General features: G+C 41.3%; 1 protein-coding gene and 1 pseudogene across 3 annotated transcripts in view; both read right to left on the reverse strand.

The window, feature by feature from the left end:
* The window catches only part of SCAF11 (SR-related CTD associated factor 11), a 73,908-nt gene extending 62,222 nt beyond the window's left edge, over positions 1-11,686 (reverse strand). For all 3 annotated transcript variants that reach the window (XM_055318630.1, XM_055318629.1, XM_055318627.1), the window contains exon 1: positions 11,507-11,686. The gene's annotated coding sequence lies outside the window, so the exon portion shown is untranslated. The remainder of the gene's footprint in view (positions 1-11,506) is intronic.
* A 9,768-nt stretch (positions 11,687-21,454) lies between these two features.
* LOC129505510 (60S ribosomal protein L13a-like) lies at positions 21,455-22,128 on the reverse strand (annotated as a pseudogene).
* Positions 22,129-22,329: the final 201 nt, after the last annotated feature.

The following is a 22,329-nucleotide window of genomic DNA, read 5'->3' on the forward strand; positions in this document are numbered from 1 at the left end:
TATAAAAAAGCAGTATCATGTTATATGTCCTTCAATAATTTCAATATATATTTTATGCAATTCTTCTCTAATAACCCCACCACCACTGCCTAAGGTATGGTGGAGGGAACAGAAAGGAGGAGCTGATTGTGCAATCTTCACTTGTCTTCAAGATTCTTAACTCCATTTTCTCATCCCTATTTACTAAAACGAGATGACAATTCAAATGGTAAAGGCAAACCTAAAGCTCTTCCTTTTTTGGTTTCTTTCCATCAGCAATTCCTCTATGTCTGTTACAGGTCCCTTGAACAGAAGAGCTGTAAGTGTGGAAAAGCAGAATTTACATTCAGAATATTGTTATGCTTATTAAAGACAAAAAAAAAAAACAACTCTCAAAAGAACAGTGAGGTGGTAGAGACTCATCTAACTAAACCAAACTTCTCAGGACTAGCTACAGGAGCCCTTGAGATCAAGAGCACCATAACCTCTTACGTAGCAAGCAGAAAGGCCCCAAAGAAAGTGATCCTGGATGGAAGTGTGGGAAGTAGAGGAACCAGTATCTCTTCATCTTTTTTTGTAATCCAAAACAGAAAAATTGTCAATTATATCTTTAATGTAACCTTTGTTCTACCTTAGAAAGACGCCCAACCTGAATTGGCAATCCCAGTCTGGCCACCTCCCAAAAACATACATAGCATAGGAACACTTGCAAATAAATCCTAAGAATTGAAGAAGAATCAATGACAATAAATGACCATACACAAATGCCTGGTACAGGAGAATGGAAATGGAGTTCATCTTTAAGAGGGGGGAAAAAAGGACATTTAAAACACTGCTTCTGAAATATTGCTCTGTTGTGTTTAAAAAAGATTTTAAAAACATTAATTATAGTTTCAACTCCAGAAATTAGACTCTTTTTTACACGTATGCTAAAGGTCACTCTTTTGTTCCTCAAGAAATGTCATTCTCTAATTCTTTGTAAATTGGTACAAATTGCTATAGTGAAACTAGTATTGAAAAGAAAAAAGCAATTGTTTTGTGTCGTGAGCAAGAACAGTGCTCTATTGCAGCTCTATTATCTGAATTTCTTAAACTCACCTAGGTAGTTATCACAGATAAATATAATTTTATGTTACAATGTATATAATCAATGTGTTCCCAAATAAATATTTCACATTTAAAGAGACATTTCACAGTCCTACTTCTGTAAAACATTACTAATCTGGAAATATGTTATCACTTACTATGAAAACTTACTTAAAAAATAAAAAAGAACATTCTTCTACACTGACATCAAGAAGATACTGGGATTCTTTCCTAAACGTAATCTTATTATAAATGCTTCAAATGCCCCAAGAGCTGGACTATTGAGTATGCATTCCATACTATCTCTAGATACTACTTTCTGACATTTCCTATGTTATCTCACTTAACTTTTACAATATTTTGTGAAGACATCTCCATTCTATATACAATGAAATTAAGTAACTTGTCTAAGGTCACAAAGCCAGTTTTAAGTATCAGGATAGGAACTCACTAGCCCTTTGCCAAAAAACAAAAACAGAAAACAAATATTAATCCGGGTCACTAGATGTTAAAGGAAATTAATGGAAAGGCGCAGATTCTCAGGAGAGAAATAGTGGCTATAAAAAATAGAGAAACAAATGGAAATTTTAAAACTGAAAAATACAGCATCTGAAACAAGATCTCAATAACAGACTGGAAATACAAAAGAATGATTCAGAAAATGTGAGGATACATCAAAAGAAATGATCTAATCTGAAGAAGAGAGAAGGGGAACACTGAAAGAAAATGAAGAGTCTCTGGGTCCTGTGGACAACAGCCAAAGTTCTATTTATGCCATATGGGTTCCAGGAAAATAAGAGAAAGAGACTGGTACATTATAAAAAGTATTGAAGAAATAATCTTCAAAACCTTTCGTAATTTAAAAATTCACAAATTTCGGAAGATATGAAATAGGATTAACTCAAAATAAAGATAAACATGCCCAGACAAATCATAATCAAGCACAAAAAAGGAAAAAAAATCTTTAAAATAGACTAAGAAACATAAAGATGAAATCAATGATTCAAATTACTGCAAGCTTATCAGAAACAATGGGATTCAAGAAGGTAGGACATCTTCAGTACTAAACAAGAACTGTTAAACCAGAATTCTGTATCTGGTAAAGAAACCTATCAGAAATTAAAGTGGAAAGAAGCGTTTTCAGTTCAGAAAAACAAAGAGAATTTATCACCAGCAAGGCTACCTTAAAAGATATGCTAAAGGAAGTTCTCCAAGCTAAGGAGAAATGATAGGAGAGAAACTCGAAATTTCTTTAACAAAGAAGATAGTCAACAGCTGTGTATAGACGTGAGACTATTAAGTTCTCTAAAAAATACATGATTGCTGTAAGCAAAAATTAAATTATTGTCTGGTGGGGTTTCCATTCCATATGCATGTAATATACACAACTTTAACATAAAGGTCACTGGAAGAGTTGTTTGGCTTTTACCGTCACTTCAAGTGGTAAATATTAACTCTGAATAGATTGTTAATGTTTCAGTGTATATATTATAATTCCTAGAGCAGCACTGTCCAACAGAAATATAATGTGAGCCACATATATAACTTTAAGTTTTGGGTAGCCATACTATGAAAGCTAAAATCAATCTGGTATATTTTATTAACCCAATATGTCCAAATATTAACATTTCAACATTAACCAGTAAAAAACTTATTAAATGTGACTTTTATATTCTTTCTTGTGTGGCAATTGTCTTTGAAATCTGGTGTATATTTTACATTTACAGCATATCTCAAATCAAACTAGACACATTTCTAGTTGTCAAGAGTAGCCCTAAAGCAACCACTAAAACATAATCCAAAGAGATATAGTCAAAAGGTCAATAGGTGAATTTAGAGAATATTAAATATATTCCCATAATCAAAAAAGGGGGCAGGAAATGGGAAACAAAACAGTGTATCATATCAATAATTACATATAAACAACCTAAACACACTAATTAACAGAGAGATCGTCAGATTGGATTTTACAAAAACACTGGATTACATAATGTCTACAAGAAACTCAACTTTTTTTTTTTAAAGATTTTATTTATTTCATGAGAGACACAGAGAGAAAAGAAAGGCAGAGACATAGGCAGAAGTAGGCTCCCTACGGGAGGCCTGATGCAGGACTTGATCCCAGGACCCCAGGATCACGCCCTGAACCAAAGGTAGATGCTCAACCACTGAGCCACCCAGGTGTCCTGAAACTCAATTTTTTTAAAAAAAAATTTTATTTTAGTATAATTGACAATGTTAGTTTCAGGTGTACAACACAATGATTCAATTTCTCTGTGTGTTATGCTATGCTCATCACTCAATGCTACTACAATATTAAGACGATATTCTCTATGCTGTGTCTTTTATTGCTGTGATTTATTCATTATATAACTGGAAGCTTGTACCTCCCACTCCCCTTTACCCATTTTGCCCAGCCTCCCACCCTCTCCTTTCTGCCAGCAACCATCAGTTTGTTCTCTGTATTTGTAAGTCTGGTTCTGCTTTTTAAGAAACTCACTTTAAATATAAAGACATAGGGTAAAATGAAAGTTTGGAAAAAGATATGCCATGCAAATAGTAGTCCAAGAAAGTTGGGATGGCTATATTGATTTAAAATATATTTTAAACTTCTCTTAAGAATGACTAGATTTGTTTCTCCTTCATTTAATTTTACTAATTTTATCTACTTCTGTAGCACTTTGAAACAATAAAGCTATTTCCAGTTTCATGCATCTCCCTCATATTACTCATGTTGATGTCTAAGTTAACTGGACATACACAATTCCTAAAGAAATACAGCCTTAATGCATTAAAGCTGTCCTATCTAGAGGCTCTTCCATGATAAGGTTTTCAGGTGAAAGACAGCTTACAAAATTTTTACATTATTAATATTTATTCCCCATTAGAGCAATAATCTGAAGAAACAATTTTCTTTTTTTTTTAATTTTTATTTATTTATGATAGTCACACAGAAAGAGAGAGAGAGAGGCAGAAACATAGGCAGAGGGAGAAGCAGGCTCCATGCACCGGGAGCCCGACGTGGGATTCGATCCCGGGTCTTCAGGATCGCGCCCTGGGCCAAAGGCAGGCGCTAAACCGCTGCGCCACCCAGGGATCCCAAGAAGCAATTTTCTTGACAGGTCATCCAGGCATACAAAATAGTGTTAACAAGTATATGTACCTTAACAGATAATTTATCATTTGTAAGCTGTTTCACTGATCCCAGAGAATTTTCAAAGCAATGTTGCTGTGGCTGCTCTCTTTAATATTTATATTTCTGTTTTCGTTTACTTTAAGCTGCTGAACTACTACTTTGGCCAGGGTATTGAGACTGGCTTGGAATACAAAAACAGATTAAGATACTATAATACAAAAACAGACTAAGATACTATAACCTTTTCTGCTGCAAAAAAGAGTTGGAGTACTAGCATACAAAAGATGAACAAGATAGCATACGCTAAGTGCCAAATGTGAGCTACAGGCATTTTTCAGGACTAATTTAGTCAGAAAGAATTCATTTAGAACAGCAATAGGAGATAAAGGTACAGACTTAATTACAGGCCAGAATGTAAAGGGACTTAAAGTTTAAGTCCAAGGTAGGACTTAAATTGTGTTTTGTAAAAAGTAGGAAATCACTAAGGAAAAGTCCACCTCTATCCCATTTATCTACTTTGACATGTTTAAACTGGAGGTTTTGAAAATAATGCAGCAGCAGAAAGTGGAGAAAGAGAGGAAGATATAGAAAACTCGTCAGGAAAAAATGAAGAACACTGGGAGCAGTAAAGAAGGCCTGATTAGGACTAAGCCCCTCAAGGGCAAAGGCCATGTTTCATCCCCAGACCTCTGAGACACACAGCTATCAACAAACCTATAGCAGAAGATTATGGGTAGGGGAAATGCCTGTTTTATATTAGGCAATAAACTCTGACATGCTTTTGTACATTTAATCCTCAAGATACCATACAGACTATTTTAAAAATTAAAATACCACCAACATTGCACAACTAATACTGCATTAAAAAGGTTTAAAAATTGCTAGAGTTAAAGTTGTAAAACGAAATTGGAGTTAAGCTGCTATTACCACTAGATTTAGGTAAATGTTACTTAAAATAGATGAGGACACTGATTAAGTCACCAATAAAAGATGAGAATCAGTATATGGGACAACTAGAATGCAAAGCTAGGTCTGACTGACCCCAAAGAACTAATTTTTACCTTACTGTCAAAATTATATTAAAAAGACTCTCCTGAAAGTACATCTGAGAACTCTCTGGTAAAAGGGAAAATAAGGAAGAAGATTAGTATTATCACTAATAGATGTGAGAGTCTCAAGAGGACTTAAATATTAAAGGTGAGGACATATTTGATCATAATTTTCACAAGTTTTGGTGTGATAATCTTTTACAAAAACAAATGAGCACAATCTTTAAGAAAAATATGTCTGCATGTTGGTAGTCTGCCTGGAGGTGTTGGAGCCCAAGTTACTGAGCAAGGCGTCTATGTGAAGATTGTTGAGGGACCCCAGAGGTACTGGAACTCAAGAAGAATGGTGAGATCCTCAATATGAGGTATGGTGAGGGGCCTAGAGTGAGGAATGCATCTTGGCACAAGGCAGCAGAGCCTTGAGAATAATGAAAATATTACCCAACTCTGGGGAAGAAGCAACAGTGACAATAGAATTTGGCTACACCTTGGTGACTGATCATAAGTAAACACACTAAGGACACTGGAAGTCAGGCTTCCCCTTAGAAGAAAGCTATAAATCTGGAAAGGGAGAAAAGGAAAACAAACACCGGAACTGGAAAAATTGGTAATAGCTCATGGTTCTTTATATATATACAGAAATAAATCTTGGCTTTCTAAACATCTTTCTCCACTAAAAGAAATCACTCCTTGGAGAAATGGATGATTCTAGGGTTACAACAGGGAAAGTACGTACAAGGTAACCCTGGAACATTTTCTTGTGTCAAACAGTAAGGAAGTGCTCAAAGCAAGTCAAAAGAACAAAGAAAGCACTTGAAGGGGCTTTCACTGGTCAAAGCTGGGACAATTTGATAATAAATAGCAAATCTGAAGAAGAATGGGCTATTTATAAAGTCTGAAAATACATCCCACAAAATACTTATTGATTACTAAGAGGAAAAAAAAAAAAACTTGGGTGAAGAAGCTTGGGGAAACTTCATCTTAATCAAATGATCAAAGTGTACATCATCAGTAATGGCACAAAAAGAAATTGTATGCCATCCAATAGGATGCAATGAGAACACAGCATCATTGCTGAGACACTCCTGCACAATTTGAACCCAGCCATAAGGAAATACTAGGCAAATCTAAATTGAGAGACATTTAACAACGAAACTAACCTGTAATCAAGGTCATGAAATTTAAGGAAAAATGAAGGATTGTTCTAGGTTGAAGGAGTGTAAAACATTACAATTAAATGCAACGCAGGACTCTAGACTGGATCCTCTTCTTAAATGAAATTACGCAAACTGGCAAAACCTAAATGAGGTCTGAGAGTTAGATTGTAATAATATAGTGATGTTAATCTCCTGATTTTGATATATTTATATAAAACAAAGTCCTTATCCTGGGTTTGGGGCTATGAGAAGACATTGTAACTTACTCCCAAATGGTTCAGGGTTTGAAAAAAACTTCGTACTTGTACTGGGGCCTTAGTGGGATGGTGTCTGAAACTTACTCTCAAATGGCTACGGGGGAAAAAAAAGTCCTTTGTATTCTACTTGAACTTTTCTGAAAGTTTGAAATTGTTTTTAAAAAAGAAAAAGTTAATTTACAATGTTCATTCATAGCACCTAAAACTAGCATATAAGTAAAACAGTACTCTTCCCAAATAAATGTTTCCACCTCTTCTAATTATGACTCTGTTTTATTATTTATGAGATTCTTAATGACTTTTGATCTATATCTGCACCATAACGACTACTCAGTTCCTTGGTCGCACTGGCCATATTTCAAATGCTCAACAGCCACATTAGCCACTACTGTATTGGCAGTACAGACACACATTTCGATCATCACAGAAAAGTCTACTACTAGATAGCGCTGACCTAGAGTTTGAGAGGCCAACCCACAGACACAATGAAAAACTAAAGACTAAAGGCCCAAGAGTCAAATGGACTTGAGCGTATATTCTTAACAAGTGCTCTGACACTTAGCAAGTCATTTAACTTCTCTAGAGCCTCAGACTCCTTTCCATAAAGGATTAACATACCCAACATAGCAAGGCTACTGAAAAGGTCAAATGAAAATTTATGTAAAACGTCTAAAACAGAGAGGGTGGCTCACAGGAAATATCCAACAAACATTAGGTCTCTTCTGTAATGTAGACAGTTAATTTCTTAATGTTTGATCTCAGTTTTTTTTTTTTTAATCTACTTCAGCAATTACAGGAGCATCAATTGGAAAATAAGAAACTATCTTGCTTATTCAAAGGCCAATGAGCTCCTTGTTAAATTCAGTGAAAAGTCTTTTAGCTCTTGGGGCACCTGGGTGGCTGAGTCCTGCTTAAGTGCTTAAGCATCCCCACTCTTGATTTCGTATCAGGTCATGATCTCAGGGAGGTGAGATCACACTGGGCATGGCACCTGCTTACAATTCTATCTCCCTCTGCACCTCCCCTCTTTCTCTCTCGTCTCTAAAAAAAGAAAAAAAAAAAGCAAAATCTTAAAACTTACATTACTCAACTCTCATCAACACTGGAATCTACTGATTACTCTTCTTTGAAATACTCTCTTCCTTTAGTTTTTGTAATATCACACTCACCTTGTACTTCTCTGATCTTCACAGTAGTTTTGGGGAACTTCCATTCACCCAAGCAAACTTTTTTTTTTTTTAAATGTTATAGGCCACTGTGATTCCATTCTAGTTATAGTCCGTCCCGTAGGCAATTCCACCTATAATTTCAACTACCTACATAAGTGACACCAATTTTCTATTCCAAGCACAATTCCTCTGAAATTTAGAACCATATTATCTAATTGCCTACAGAAATTTCCATCTGAAAGTTCCAGAGGTACTTTAAATGCAAGATGTCAGAATCAAAAGAACCTTGAACCCTATGTGGTATTACCATCAATCCAGCTGTTTCCTTGAGTTGATGGTTCAAATTTCTGTCCTTCACTTTCCATTCATCAACAGAGGCCTGGTGATCTCTTGTTTTGTCCCCAAATACTGGCACAATGTCTAATACGTAGTAGGTGCTTAGTAAATATTTAATAGATTTTAAACAGAAGGACAATTATACCACTCTACCCTTAGCTAAGTATTCTTATTTCCATCTATATCCTGATAAATCAGTTTCAAGTTCACATTCTATATATGCTTCTTTAAAAATGTCCTCTGAACTGAATATAAAGCATAGACCCAAGTAACTATTCAAAAGAGTGAGACTTGGGTAATGTTTCAAACCATAATTACTATCTTTAAAGTTTAAATGTTTCCAGCTGAAAGGAGATTAATCAAATATTTATTAAGCACCTACTACGTATTAGGCATTGTGCCAGCATTTGGGGACAGAACAATGGCCCAAACTGACAAACCCTGTTCTCACAGAACTTTCATTAAAGTGAAGAAGAAATACAATAAACTTAAGATAGTAAATTATACAGTATGTTAGAAAGTGATAAATGCTATGTAGAAAATGTGGCTTAAAAAGTGGTAGGAAATGAGGGAGGAAGGTCTGGTTTTGACAGAGCAGTCAGAGAAAACTTAACGTAGGAGAGTAGAAGTCGACTGGACAAAGAATGAGGTAATCAAGTCAAGAGAGGAAGAAAAGACTCAAAACACTCACAGCCTGGTTAAACCATGGACTTGGATTTTACTATGAGAAGGGAAGCCAGTTGAGAAGAAAAGTAACAGGATTTGACAAATTTCATCAGGGTCACTCTGGCAGTTGAGCGTTAAAGACCATATAGATAAGCAAGGGTCATAGTGAGACTTTTTAGGAAACTATTTTGCAAGTAAGAGAGGATGGTACTGTTTTCACATTTTACAGTAGAACCATATCTGCCTAAGTACTAGAATTAACGAATCTACGACTTTTAAAGAAAGACAACAATGACAATACAAAGATGAGTCTTGGTAATAATACCAAGAGAATACTAGGTATTTTAACTCTGAGCCCTACTCAGTGCTACTACCAGTTAGTATAATACAGATGCAAGATAAGGTGCAAACCTGCTAATTTATTCTTTCAGACAGAGAGTATAACTAAGAATTTAGGTTTGAAACTTCTTTATTTCACTGGGCAAGGTAAGTCAAGATCCAACGCACATCACTTAAAGGTAAGGGTAGATGCTGATGGTAGAGCTTGCAAAAGGGAAGTTAAAATGAAAATCATTCTAAGGCTGAGATTTTATTACCTCTATCTCTGCCACTCTCTTTAGTTAGGCTTTATAATTATCTCATTGGTGTATCTAAAAAGTCCAGTGTTAAGTCGGTGAGTAGTAGTGTACTCTCCTACTATTAAAACATGCTACTAATGGTGAATCAACATCAGCCAATTGCACTGTTTCCTCCTATAACAGCACAGCTTTTCAGGAAAATTGCCTAAACACAGGCTAGTGCCCAAAAAATAATGGGGAAGCTGGGTGACCCCTGAAGAGTTTCAGTCTTAACTCATGGATCCCACTGCCATTACCTAAAGACGTGACCAAACAAATCACTCTTAAAGTTTTCTCCATTACACGTTTCAGGCAGGCAATACATTTACCAACAATTTTCTCTTTGCCTCTACAGTTTTATTCCCCCTTGACATATCGAAAAATGTTTTTACAGCGTGAGTACACTGGAAGTAAGCAAACATCCTAATCTCATCCGACCAAAATCTTAAAACGCACTCAAAATCCTTTTTTTTAAAAAAAAAAAAAAACATACTCAAAACTCTCAGGCAGAAAGGTCACCGTCTGAACGTAAACTGATTAATATACTTGCACCAAAAAAAAAAAAATTATAATGAAGAAGTGCAGCTACAGTTGAGAATAATTTAAAAAACTCCTATGGCATAAACTAACCATATAAAAAGTAAATTCAGATCATCTTCCAGAGAAGAGTATAAAACAAACGCAAAGCCAATGTCAAATCTTCACCTGCTCAATCAAAGCAACAAAAATCAAAAATCCCACAAACTTCTTTACTGCAGCTTTTAACCAACGGCCAAAACAAAAAAAAAAAAAAAACAAACAACAACAACAACAAAAAAAAAAAAAAAACAAAGGGGGGGACGATTTAAGGCAACTGCCGAAGAAACAGGAAAGAGAAAGCGGCGGTCTAGAGATTTGAGCCTTATCAAAATTTCAATGCAATTAGTTACCAATAAAAACAAACAACAACACAAAAAACCACCAGTTACTGAAGAATGTCTCGCTTCCCATATTCTGAGGGAAGGAGCCATATGCTTGAATTAAGTTTCTAGAATGAAAACTGCATCTCTTCCTTCATTAGGCTTTTCCTGATTTTCCAGTGGGGGATTAAAAAAAAAAAAAAAAAAGACTCCCCACAACGGGAAAACCTAAGGCCAGCGTCCACCGGCCAAACCTGAAGGACGTCCTGAGCCGTCTCCCCCTAAACCCCTCGGCTCACGGCGGGCGTGCGGAGACCTTAGCTGCTAACACGGCCCGGGACTAAGGAAGACCGCGCGGTGTGGACGCTACGAAAATCCTCCACAGGAACACGCTGGGGGGGGTGGGGAGGCGAACTCTCACGATTTCAACACTTGCATCTGTATTTTAACCCGACTACTTCAACCGGGCGTTTACTTCCAAAGCAGGTTTTCCAGAATACGTGAAGGGGGGGTGGGGGGTGGGGGGTGGGGAGGGGCCGGACGGCCCGGACGGCCCGCGATCCCCAAAGAAACGGGATCCCTGTGGGTGCGAGCGGGGACGGGAGGGCGACGCCTCCGGAGAAGTTCAGATCCGGCCCTTTTGTTGTCAGCCCAGGAAACGGGCTGAAAAGTCGAGGGGGTGGGGGTGGGGGTGGGGGGAGAAGAGTTTGAAATTCGGGGCGGGCGGGGGGGGAGGGGAGGGGAGGGGAGCGCGGCCGCCTCGCCCGCCGCCTCGGCCCGGTCCGCGCGGAGGTCACGGCGCCGTAAAGTTTGGTTTCACGAGCGGGCCGGGACGCGGCTGACGAAAGCCAAGTCTCCCAAGTCTCCCAAGTCGGGGGGCGCGGGCGTCGCGGGGCCGCGGGCAGCCTCCGCGGGCTCGGGCTCGGGCGCGGGCGCGGGCCAGGCCCCGGCCCCGGGGTGCGGACGGCGCGGCGGCCGGAGCGGGGCCTCCCGGCGGGGCGGCGACGACCAAGAGGCCCCCCCCGCCTCCACAGGCGGCTCCAACTTTCCTCCCGGCGCGCGACGCCGCCTGGGCCGCGCGCAATCCGCAAACTTCGCGCGCCCGCCCGCCCGCCCGCCGGAGCCCGCCCGCCCCCGGGGCCGGCCCGCGTTTACCTCAGGCCGAGGTGGAGGCGCGCGCTCCGGCCGGTCCCCGTCACGACGCCAAGTTCCCCAACATGGACTCCGCGGCCCGCTCGGAGTTGTCGCCGGGGGCGCCGGGTCGGGAGGTGGCGAGAGCGGCCCCGGGCTGCGCTGCTCCGCGCGACTTGCGCCACCGCTGCTCCCCCTCCCCCCGCCTTGTCTGGCCTCCTCCCTCCCCTCCCCGCGCGTGCCCTCCCCCTCCTCCCCCTCCCCTCCGCTCAGCCGCGCCGCCACATGTCGGCGCGCTACGGTGACGACGGCGGCCGCGGCGGCGGCGGCGGCGGCGGCGGCGGCCCAACCCGCCGCGCTCCCTGCCTCGCTTGCTGGGCCCCGCGCGCGGCGCTGCAACGCTCCACCGGACCACTGGGGGGCGCCGGCAAACCACCCTTAGCGTCTAAGGAACGTGGCGGGCGGAGTGACGTCACGCGGCCTGCGAGCGGGAGGGAGAAGGGCGGCGAGCGGCGCGGGCTTCTGGGAAACGTCTCGCGCGCGCTGTCATCCTCCCTCCCCCCTCCTCCCTCCGCCTCCCCCCTGCGGACTGTGCGCAGGCGCCGTGTGGGAGGCGCTGCTCGGGCGGCGGACAATGCGGGCGGCCCCTGGGGGCCTGGACGCGAGGTGGTTTGCGTGGCGTTTGCCGCCCTGTCGTTATGGTAACCGGAGAGCGGAGAGCGTCCTTCGGCTGCGGGGAGGTGGGGCGAGTCCTGCTCACCTGAGACCCGCCCTCGGGGGAGGTCGGCGTGCGGGTGACTTGGACGCCCCCCTCCCCCTCCCCCTCCCCCGGCCTCCTCCTTCCCTCCCGGCGGGCGTTTAAAAAGTGCGGGTGGGACAGGTTCCCCCCCGGCCCCCCGAGCACACGCGCAACCCCGTGTCTTAATTCCAACAACAAAGAAACTTGCTGATGATTAACTTGGAGGCGGGCCGTGCGCTCTGGGCCCCGCAGGGCGACAGGTCGGCCGCCGCGACGGGAACAGGTGCGCCTCGTGGATCCCCCGGGATGCCTCGCACCGGCGGCTTTTTTTCAAAGCCCCGGACCCTCCAACCTCGTGGTTGCCCCTCTGGGCGGCGTCTGCGCGCGCCTGAGCGCCCTCCCCGCGCCCTCCCCGCGCCCGCGGGTCCCGCGCGGCAGCCCCGCGGGGCGGAGCCCAGGTGCCGGGCCAGCCAGCTGCGCCGCGCGTCCCTAACCCCGCTCGCTCCGAGCCCGGCTCTGCTGCGCCGCTCCCCCGGCAGGCGCCCTCACCCTGCGCATCCCCTGCCCATCCCCTGCCCATCCCCTGCCCATCCCCTGCCCATCCCCTGCGCATCCCCTGCCCATCCCCTGCCCATCCCCTGCGCATCCCCTGCCCATGCCCTGCCCATCCCCTGCGCATCCCCTGCCCATCCCCTGCCCATCCCCTGCGGACGTCTCGCTGCCCGCCCCACCACCCCACTGTGGGCTCGGGGACAGCGTCTCACCACTTTGATAACAACCGCTCCTGGCACAGGGCCTGTCACTCCATGAAAACTCGACAAGTAGTTGCTGGAGGAGTGTAGGAACGGCAGCCTTGTCCCTATCTCAGAGTCTTCGGGGGGTTCACGTTGTGCAGTTTTTTGATACGAGGTGTGGGGCTTTCGATGGGCTTTGCTGTGTTTGGAAAATTTGAAGGAATCGCGATCTAGAGGAGTTAACTTTTTCCCCCTCCTCCCGCCCCCCCCCCCCACTGGAAGAACAAAATTTTTATGAAACGTCTTTCCCTGTCACTCTCCGAGGGAAGAATGCCCTAAAATTACAAGGTCAACGAGGACAGTGATGAGTAGCTTTGTCGTGTATCCGAGCACATCTTCGCCCCAGAGGATAGGACCTCCAGGAGTGTAGCTTCAGGTGGAGGCTAACGGGGCAACGTTCTTCTGTAGGTATTTTATGTGAAAATCTATTTGTTAAAAAAGTAGTCCTTAAAATTTAATTAAAGGTCAAATGATGATATCTGCCAATAGAAAACCATAATTTGGCGGTTTGGCGCCGCCTTCAGCCCAGGGCGTGATCCTGGAGACCCGGGATCGAGTCCCGCATCCGGCTCCCTGCATGGAGCCTGCTTCTCCCTCTGCCTGTGTCTCTGCCTCTGTGTCTCTCATGAGTAAGTAAATAAAATCCTTTAAAAAAAAAAAACTATAATTCTAAAAAAGACCACAACATACCATTTCCACAAAACTAAACAATGGGAATACTTCCCCCCCCCCCCGCCCCCCGGGGCCATTTCTCCCTTGTTTTATCATTTTATTTTATTTTGTTTTCATCATGATAAATATACTTTTTAATCCCTACCCACCTCCCCTTTGGTAACAATTAGTTGTCTATAGTTAAAGAGTCTGGTTTGTCTCTCTTTTTTTTTTCTCCCTTTGTTCCTTTGCTTACTTAAATGCCACATATGAGTGAGATCATATGTTATTTCTCTTTTTCTGTTTCATTTAGTTTTATACTCTCTAGCTCTATTCATGTTGCAAATGGCTAAATTTCATTACTTTCTATGGGCTGGATAATATTCCATTGTGTATATGGACCACATTCTTCTTATCCATTCATCTGTTGATGGACGCTTGGGTTGCTTCCATAGTTTGACTATTGTAAGTAATGTTGTAATAAACATAGGGGTGCCTGTGTCCCTTTGAATTATTGTTTTTGTATTTTGGGGGTGAATACCCAATAGTGTGCTTACTGGATCATAGGGTGGTTCTATTTTCAATTTTTGGAGGAACCTCCATACTGAAGAATATGAATTTTTAAATATTTTCTCTGGCGGATAATTAATTTTCCACTTTTTTTAGAGTTGGACTCCTAGGTATTATGTGAGAATGTTTTAAGAGAAAAAAAGGCTCTTAACACTAATGTACTAGTGGTTTCTACTTTCATGTGCAAATAGAAAAGAGGGTGGTGATCTGTAATAGGTCATCTCTTGCCTCCCCGGGGAAAACACTGTATTTCTTTACCTACAGCATCCTCCTAGTTATGTTTGCATGTGAGGATTTGTTACTCTCTCTGTGGTTTCAATACTTTTTATTTACAGGGTAATAAAGAGATACAGTTTTAAATAAGTGATGAACTATAAAATGCAGGAGTAAAGATTGATACATAGCAATCATCACTGTCAACATTTGGATTTGATTATAATCATAAATAACACAAATGTTACGCATCATAAAACAACCTTCAACTGAATGCCCAATTGGCTTATTGTACGTTACCAGGCACTTAAAATATCAAACATGTCACACAGCAGCAGAAACACATACTGGCATCTTAAAAAAAAAAAAAAAAAAGGAAGGGTAATAGTCTATTGGTTTTAAGAGAGCTTTACCAAAAATAACTGCTGTTATTAATTTAACTGCTATAAGTTGAATACAAAATAAAATTGAAATTAAGAAGTGGAATCACCATGTAAAGACTCTGAATTAAGTTGGAAGCAACTCTCATATCGACTTGCACATGATACCCTTGCAGTTTTGAACAAATTGCCTAATTTTTCTGGTCCTCAGTTTTCATATCCATTATAGTGGAAAATTTTATTTTAATGATCTCTGTGGCATTTTTATAACAGGAGTGTATGAATTCCAAGGGTGTACAGTATAAGACTCATAAGGAAAATATGACCAAATACATAGTGTCTTTTTAAGGAATGAAAAATACATGCTATAGGGAAAAGTTAGTTTTGCAGAAATTAAAAAAAAAACCCATGATTTATCTTTATTTTCACAACTGTGAAGAATTTTAATCAAGGTGATACTGATTTTTACCCAATCATTTTCTGTGTGGAATTAAATTTACTACAGCACCAATCAGTTGGGTGTCTACTATCTGGGAGGTGGTGTCAGGTGGTTATAGATGAATGAACAGGGTCTCAGAGACAAGTTAGTAAGTACAGAGAAGTACAAAAACAAGCTAAAGAAGAATGTGTCATCAAAGGAATAAAAACAAAACTGCTGGTTGGGAAAGAGGGTGTCAAATGAGGGAGAGAATACAAAAAGGACCAAGGGCAATTTCATAAAAGAGCAAATCTGAACAAAATATAGCCAGATATTATTATTCCATATAAAAACTCTAGTTTCTCTCAGGTTGGTCTCCCATCCCCCACAGCACCTCTTACCATTTTTTACCACTTCCCTCAAGTTTCAACCTCACAATCACTCCTGCAGAGCCATTCAACCCTGAACCCAGCAAAAGATCTCACCATAGTCTTTTACTTACCGTCTTTCCCCTATACCTGCCGAGTCTGTCTGTAACTGTCTGCCCACACTTGTTTTCCTTTACCACAGAGGAAGCCCTAGCTCTTCTCTTGCTTAATGCTTAGCTTTCTTTTTTTTTTTAAGAGAAGTCTTTTTTTTTTATTTTTTATTTATTTATGATAGTCACAGAGAGAGAGAGAGAGGCAGAGACATAGGCAGAGAGAGAAGCAGGCTCCATGCACCGGGAGCCTGACGTGGGATTCGATCCTGGGTCTCCAGGATCGCGCCCTGGGCCAAAGGCAGGCGCTAAACCGCTGCGCCACGCAGGGATCCCAATGCTTAGCTTTCTACTTGCTCTGTAGATCTGTTTTTTACAGACTTTGGGATTTATAGACCATCAGCATTTCCAACAGTTTAGGAACTGACATAGGGCTGCTAACTTTTTAATCTTGACAACAGTATATATATATTTTTAAAATCCTCCCATCTCCTATCACCCTGAATTCCTTTTTTAAAAATGCACTTTCAACACTAAAGTTTTATGAACTACGCTGCTTATTTGCATTTCCCTGTGGAACAGTGAAGCCATCCCAGGACTGGTACTTTGGGGACTGCTCTGAAATGAATCCTCTCCATCCCCTCAGGGCCCATGCTATGGGTTATTCTGTCTTCAATATTTTCAATCTCTGCTTTACTGAAGATTAATTTATCTTCTCTCCAAATCTAAAAATAGTTTATATCTAAAACTACTTCCTCATTTCACTTTCTACTCACTTGTTTAAAAGGCAGCAAACATTCATTTTAACAATTCAAACAACACAGAAGTATAACAAAGTATACTTCAGAAGCAAATAAAGAAAAAGATAGTTTTCCTTTCCCTATCTCAATCCTAGGTAAAATCAAGGTTAAAAGGTCAATGTCTCTCTCCATACTTTTTCCAATGGTAATAGAAACACATTAATAGAAATTTTGATTTTTGCAAATAATGAATAACATCGTATGTATTTTTCTGCAACTTTTTCTTCCTGAAGTTTATCATGGATACTCTTATCTAGCTCGTTCTTTTAACTAGCTGTACAATATACTATTAATGTGCCATAATTTTTAAGTCATTTCTTTATTAATAGATCATTTAGATTTGTCCAGATTTTGTGCCATTATAAACATTGCTAGAATGAGTATCCTTATACATGTAGCTTCTTTAAATTGTGTGGGTTTTTTTCTATAGACTCAAATCCTTAGAGTGAGATTGTTGAAACAAAAGATATGTATACATTTTGAATAGATCCTGCCTGTAGAAGATCTATATGGATTTTTTTTGTCTTGTTTGTTTTGACACCCAACATCCATCCCCTCTTCTTCTAGTGACAGCACCTCATTTTCTTTAGATGATTTAGTCCTTCTCTATTAATTACTCTGTGCAGTTACAATGGTATTGACTCCTCCTTTGGCTTCTACATTTGGTCAATAAGAGCATAATATCACATAGGTATATTCTGTAGTTCAGGGATGAGCACAAGACTCAATTTCAGGACAATAAGAGATCAAGGACTTTTCTTCTTTGCTAGACTTGTTGCTGTAAGGATGTAAGCTCTCTTCATGAAGACAGACTGAAGAAGAAGATAGAACTAAGACTTGGAAAGAAATTAGATTCTAATAACATTTAAATAGATTCCATCTAGCTATGTCTAGATTTTCAGTTATGTGACTCTATAAGTAACTTTTGGCTCAGAGGGGTTGTAAATTGGATTTTCTTTTTTTTTTTTAAAGATTTATTTATTCAGAGAGACACAGAGAGAGAGAGATTGAGAGAGAGAGAGAGGCAGAGACACAGGCAGAGGGAGAAGCCGACTCCATGCAGGGAGCCCAACAAGGGACTCCATCCCGGGTCTCCAGGATCACACCCTGGACTGAAGGTGGCGCTAAACCTCTGAGCCACCCGGGCTGCCCGGTAAATTGGATTTTCTGTTACTTTTGACCAAAGATGTCTTGAGTGAGACACTGCCAGATTACCTGTAGAATTATTGCAGTTCACATTCCAGTCAAAAGGTAGAAGAATGTCTATTCTCTGACCAGGACTGAAGCACAAATCCTAACATTTTTGTTCGTACAATGTGCATTAAATGCTCTCTCACTATTATTTTAATTAGTGTTTCCCTGATGACTAATAGGGCTGAACTTGTTTTCATATATTTTGGGGCTGTACATGGTCTTTTTTATGTTTTTATATTAAGTTGTTTGTCTTCATATTTTTCTGATCTTTTTTATATTAGGCCTTATTAACTCCTGGTGTTCCATATATGTAGATACTATTTTTTTCATAATCCTCTTTTGACTTTCCTCATGATGCCTTTTGTCATAAGAAGGTTTTAATTTTTGTATCGTCGAACCTGTCCATTCACTCTTAAGCCCACAACAATTAGGTTATGTGATCACCACTCCATTGAAACTGCTCTTGGAAAAAATCACCAGTGACCTCATACTTACCAAGTATGACAAACTCTTTATAGTCCTTAGCAAGCAGTTGTGTCTTCTTTTGACTACCTACTGTGTACCAAACTCTGTGCTGGGCACCGGTGGTATAAATGAGATATTGTTCTTGCCCTTAAAGAGTTTACAGTTTATTGCAACGGTCAATCAAATGAGCATATTTCAGTATGTAATTGATGGATGTTGAGTTTGTGTTATGGGCTGAATCATGCCCCCCCAAAAAAGTTCATGTGTTTAGTACACCTCAGGACGTAATTATATTTGAAGACAAGGTTTTTAAAGAGGTGATTAAGTTAAAATAAGTTCTTTAGGGTAGGCCTGCATCATTCAGCTACTGTATCAAACCCAATGTGACTGGTATCCTTACAACAAGAGGAGATTAGGACATAGACATGTGTGCACACAGAGGGTAAACCATGCAAAGGCAGGAGAAGACGGTCATCTACAAGCCAAGAAAAAAGGCCTCAGAAGAAACAACCCTACCAACCTCTTAATCTCAGACTGGTAGCCTCCAGAACTATGAGAAAATAGATTTCTCTTGTTTAAGCACCCAGTCTGTGGTACTTTGTCATGGCAGCACTAGCAAATGAATATAGTTTGTTTCCACAACATATCTTTCATACTTCCCCCTTGTGTAGCATCCCTGTGATTTTGGAAGGCAAAGATATAAACAAACCAACAATTCCAGCACTCAAGATAATCCCATACCTCTTGTCACAGTGAGTGGATTAGGAAACCCAGACTTTGACCAGTTTGTCTGTGAACCTTGAATTGCTAGTGACTCTGAGAAAGATTTTTCCTTATTCTTTAAATAAAGCTGCTAAAAGCCTGCTCTCTTTCCATTTGGATGGTAAAGGTTGAGAATATAAACCCTGGAATTACTGCAGTTACTGTCATTGTGAACAAAGCTGGCTTTAGAATAACGCTGATTCTAAAGCAGAGCAGAGAAATGGAGCAAAACCGGGGCCTTGACATCATTCAGCTACTGAATCAAATCAATCCTGATACCTGCCCAGTTATGTGAGCCAATAAATCCCCTTTGTCGTTTAAGCAACTTTTATTTTTTTAAAAAACTTACAATACAAAAGGTCTTAGTTATGAGGTACACAGGGAAGGGAATCCATCACAGATCGAGTTTCCCAGGAAATATTCTTTGACATGAAGATTCAGGTGCAGAAATTTCACTGGCCTTGCTCTTGGGATCCACCTCTGGAATGAGTGAAAGAAGTAAGATTGGACACAGGAAGAAGTTAAACTATGATGCAGTCCAGCAAAGGTGTCAGCCTTGTCTACAGACAGCTTTGAAGACTTTATGCTACCTCAGTGATCAATCATTTTGGCTGAACCCAGAGAAGTAAGGAGGTCCTCCTTGAGCCAAAGGTAAGTTCTAGAGTATGATCAGTTGAAAGCTATCAGCCTCCAGTAATTCTAGCAGCTGGTATAGAATGACTTTGGTCCTGGATGGGGTGATCTCTGCAGTACACCACAATATTTATGACCATCCACCCCTTTACATATAATAAGTTCTAGAAGCAGCTCTTCCAAAGTTCTGTTGGGTCTCTTTTCCTGGAAAAATTCACTACAAAAGGGCTGGTGGGATTAACTACAGTCCTTGAAGCTGCTTTGGGGGCCCAAATTGAAGCTGGTTATCTCCTTTCTCTGCCACCCGTTCTAGATTCCCCTCGCCTGCTGTTTATTTAGTGCTTATTTATTTATTTATTTATATTTTTTTAATTTTTATTTATTTATGATAGTCACAGAGAGAGAGAGAGAGAGAGAGAGAGGCAGAGACACAGCAGAGGAAGAAGCAGGCTCCATGCCCCGGGAGCCCGACGTGGGATTCAATCCCGGGTCTCCAGGATCGCGCCCTGGGCCAAAGGCAGGCGCTAAACCGCTGCACCACCCAGGGATCCCTTATTTATTTATTTTTAAACTATTTATTTATTTATTCATGAGAGACACACAGAGAGAGACAGAAACATAGGTAGAGGGATAAGCAGGCTCCATGCAGGGAGCCCGATGTGGGACTCGATCCCAGACCCTGGGATCAAGTCCTGAGCCAAAGGCAGACGCTCAACAGCTGAGCCACCCAGGTGTCCCTATTTAGTGCTTTTTTTAGTGCAGTGACCTAGACCGTCTTCTCTGAAGTAACTTAGCCCTTCATCACCAGGTCCTTCTCAAGTTGTGGCTGTTGCACTTGCCCATGTACCATCTAAATTGGTCAAGTGGAAACTAAGACACCCAAATGGATTACTTGATTATCAAACATACTCTTTCCTGTCTGCATTGTATAAGCTGTGAAGATCAGGGTCAATTATTCTTTCCTGCTGGTTTCTTGGAATGAAGATTCTAAAGTGACCTAGCAGTAGCTGGGGGTTTAACGGGACTCTTCCTGAAGCCAACATCCCTAACCTCTGGGAGAAAAAGGTTAAAAATTCCCCACGTGGATCACTGATAACCAATGTAGAGAAATAATCCTACTTCCACCCTTCAGCTATTGGACCCCCATATATTCTTCCTATTGGGGACCCTGTACCATATAATGAATATCAATTTAGAGTTTACCTTGAGTCCTAAAGGATGATGTCCCTTCTCAGAAGGTATCCTTTGCAAGCTAGCACCTCAACTGAATCTTCAACAAGTAAGACTAGTAGTTGGTCTAGGTGACATAGTTTATGAAAAGATCAGTGGATCCTATGGTCATATGTCCACTACTATATTAACTCCCTGGTCATTGGACCAAACACTTTAAATCCTCAATGGTACTGGTTAAGACCATTCAGGCAAGAGGTCTAACTTGGAATATATCTATATTCCAATCAAGATACATACTACTTCCAGGATGGAATGAATCCAGGGTAGACAACTTGCCACCAAGTAGCTGGCAAAAGACTGGGTGATGTTATCTGGACAAGTTACTATTTCTTGTAGTTGTTTAGTGCTCTTCTGTGATGAAAGCTCTCTGTTGGTCATTAATGTGTGAAACAAAGATCTTCACATTTCATATCTACTTTTACAGATTGAACCACATGCCTTTTTCCCAGACCTCTTTATCTCCTGTCTTTCTCCCTCCAGACTCTAACCAAGCAGAGAAGCTTTTTGCCAATGCCCATAACTTTCCACTCAAACTACCCGATGCACAAGTCAAATCTCTACCCAGTTGGAGATATTTCCCTCACTTTCAGGGCCACTCATAAGTGGCTGCCTGTGGCACTTGGACATTGGGACTGTCACGTCCTAGATACCAATGGAAAATGGAAAGGCCAGGCCAAACATGAGAAATAGTCTTTTGGGGACCCAAACAAGGAGTTCATGGGTCTTGAAGACTTCTTTGTATTTGTTAAATGTCTGCTCCACATTCTTGGCCTGTTTCTGCTACCTCATGAGCTACTATTTCTTCCTATAATGGAACTTGACCTTCTTTCTCTTCTCCTCTAGCATAGCTATCATGGCCTAACTTCCAGGGAATCTTGCAAACCAGGTGCCCCAGGTATGCAAACTTCTGAGTAAGCTTCAGATATACAACCTTGAGGGCAATAAAAACCACCATCTGCTTTTTCTTCTTATGGGGAAGGGGTCACAGGAGCAGGAGTGGGATCCCATCAAATACCACGAGGCTGTCCAAGGTGGCTAGGCCTTACCTGGTCTTGAGCAGCAAAATGCCTTGTACCATTCTACCAAAAGATGTAGCCAGTGGCCCAGAAGTAACAGGGACTGGAAGTGGTAGGGCCCACAGGATGAGTTGGTGTTCATGCATTTGTGGAAGAAGACCAGGTACCACAATTTGTTTCTGTAGAAATTGCCAAAAATGTGGATGCCCTCACAGTGCCTGACTACCAATTTCCTGGTGGGCAGTACTACTTAGCCATGATGCTCACCTGACAACACCAGAGATGGCCATGGCTATCCATGTACTGTGACTAGCCCCAACACCGTCTTTGGCATCTGACTGGAAAAGGCCAGAAAATATTCAAAAGATATTTAAGATTCCATTGCAGATGATATGACCTCACTCCAAAACCCATGGGATCTGTGTTGTGATGGTCCCACTGGGACCTGCCATAAACTATTAAATTTATTTATAGACAAAGAAGTTTGAATATATAGGGAGA

This window comes from Nyctereutes procyonoides, unplaced genomic scaffold (assembly GCF_905146905.1).
Source record: "Nyctereutes procyonoides isolate TBG_1078 unplaced genomic scaffold, NYPRO_anot_genome, whole genome shotgun sequence".
Taxonomy (NCBI): domain Eukaryota; kingdom Metazoa; phylum Chordata; class Mammalia; order Carnivora; family Canidae; genus Nyctereutes; species Nyctereutes procyonoides.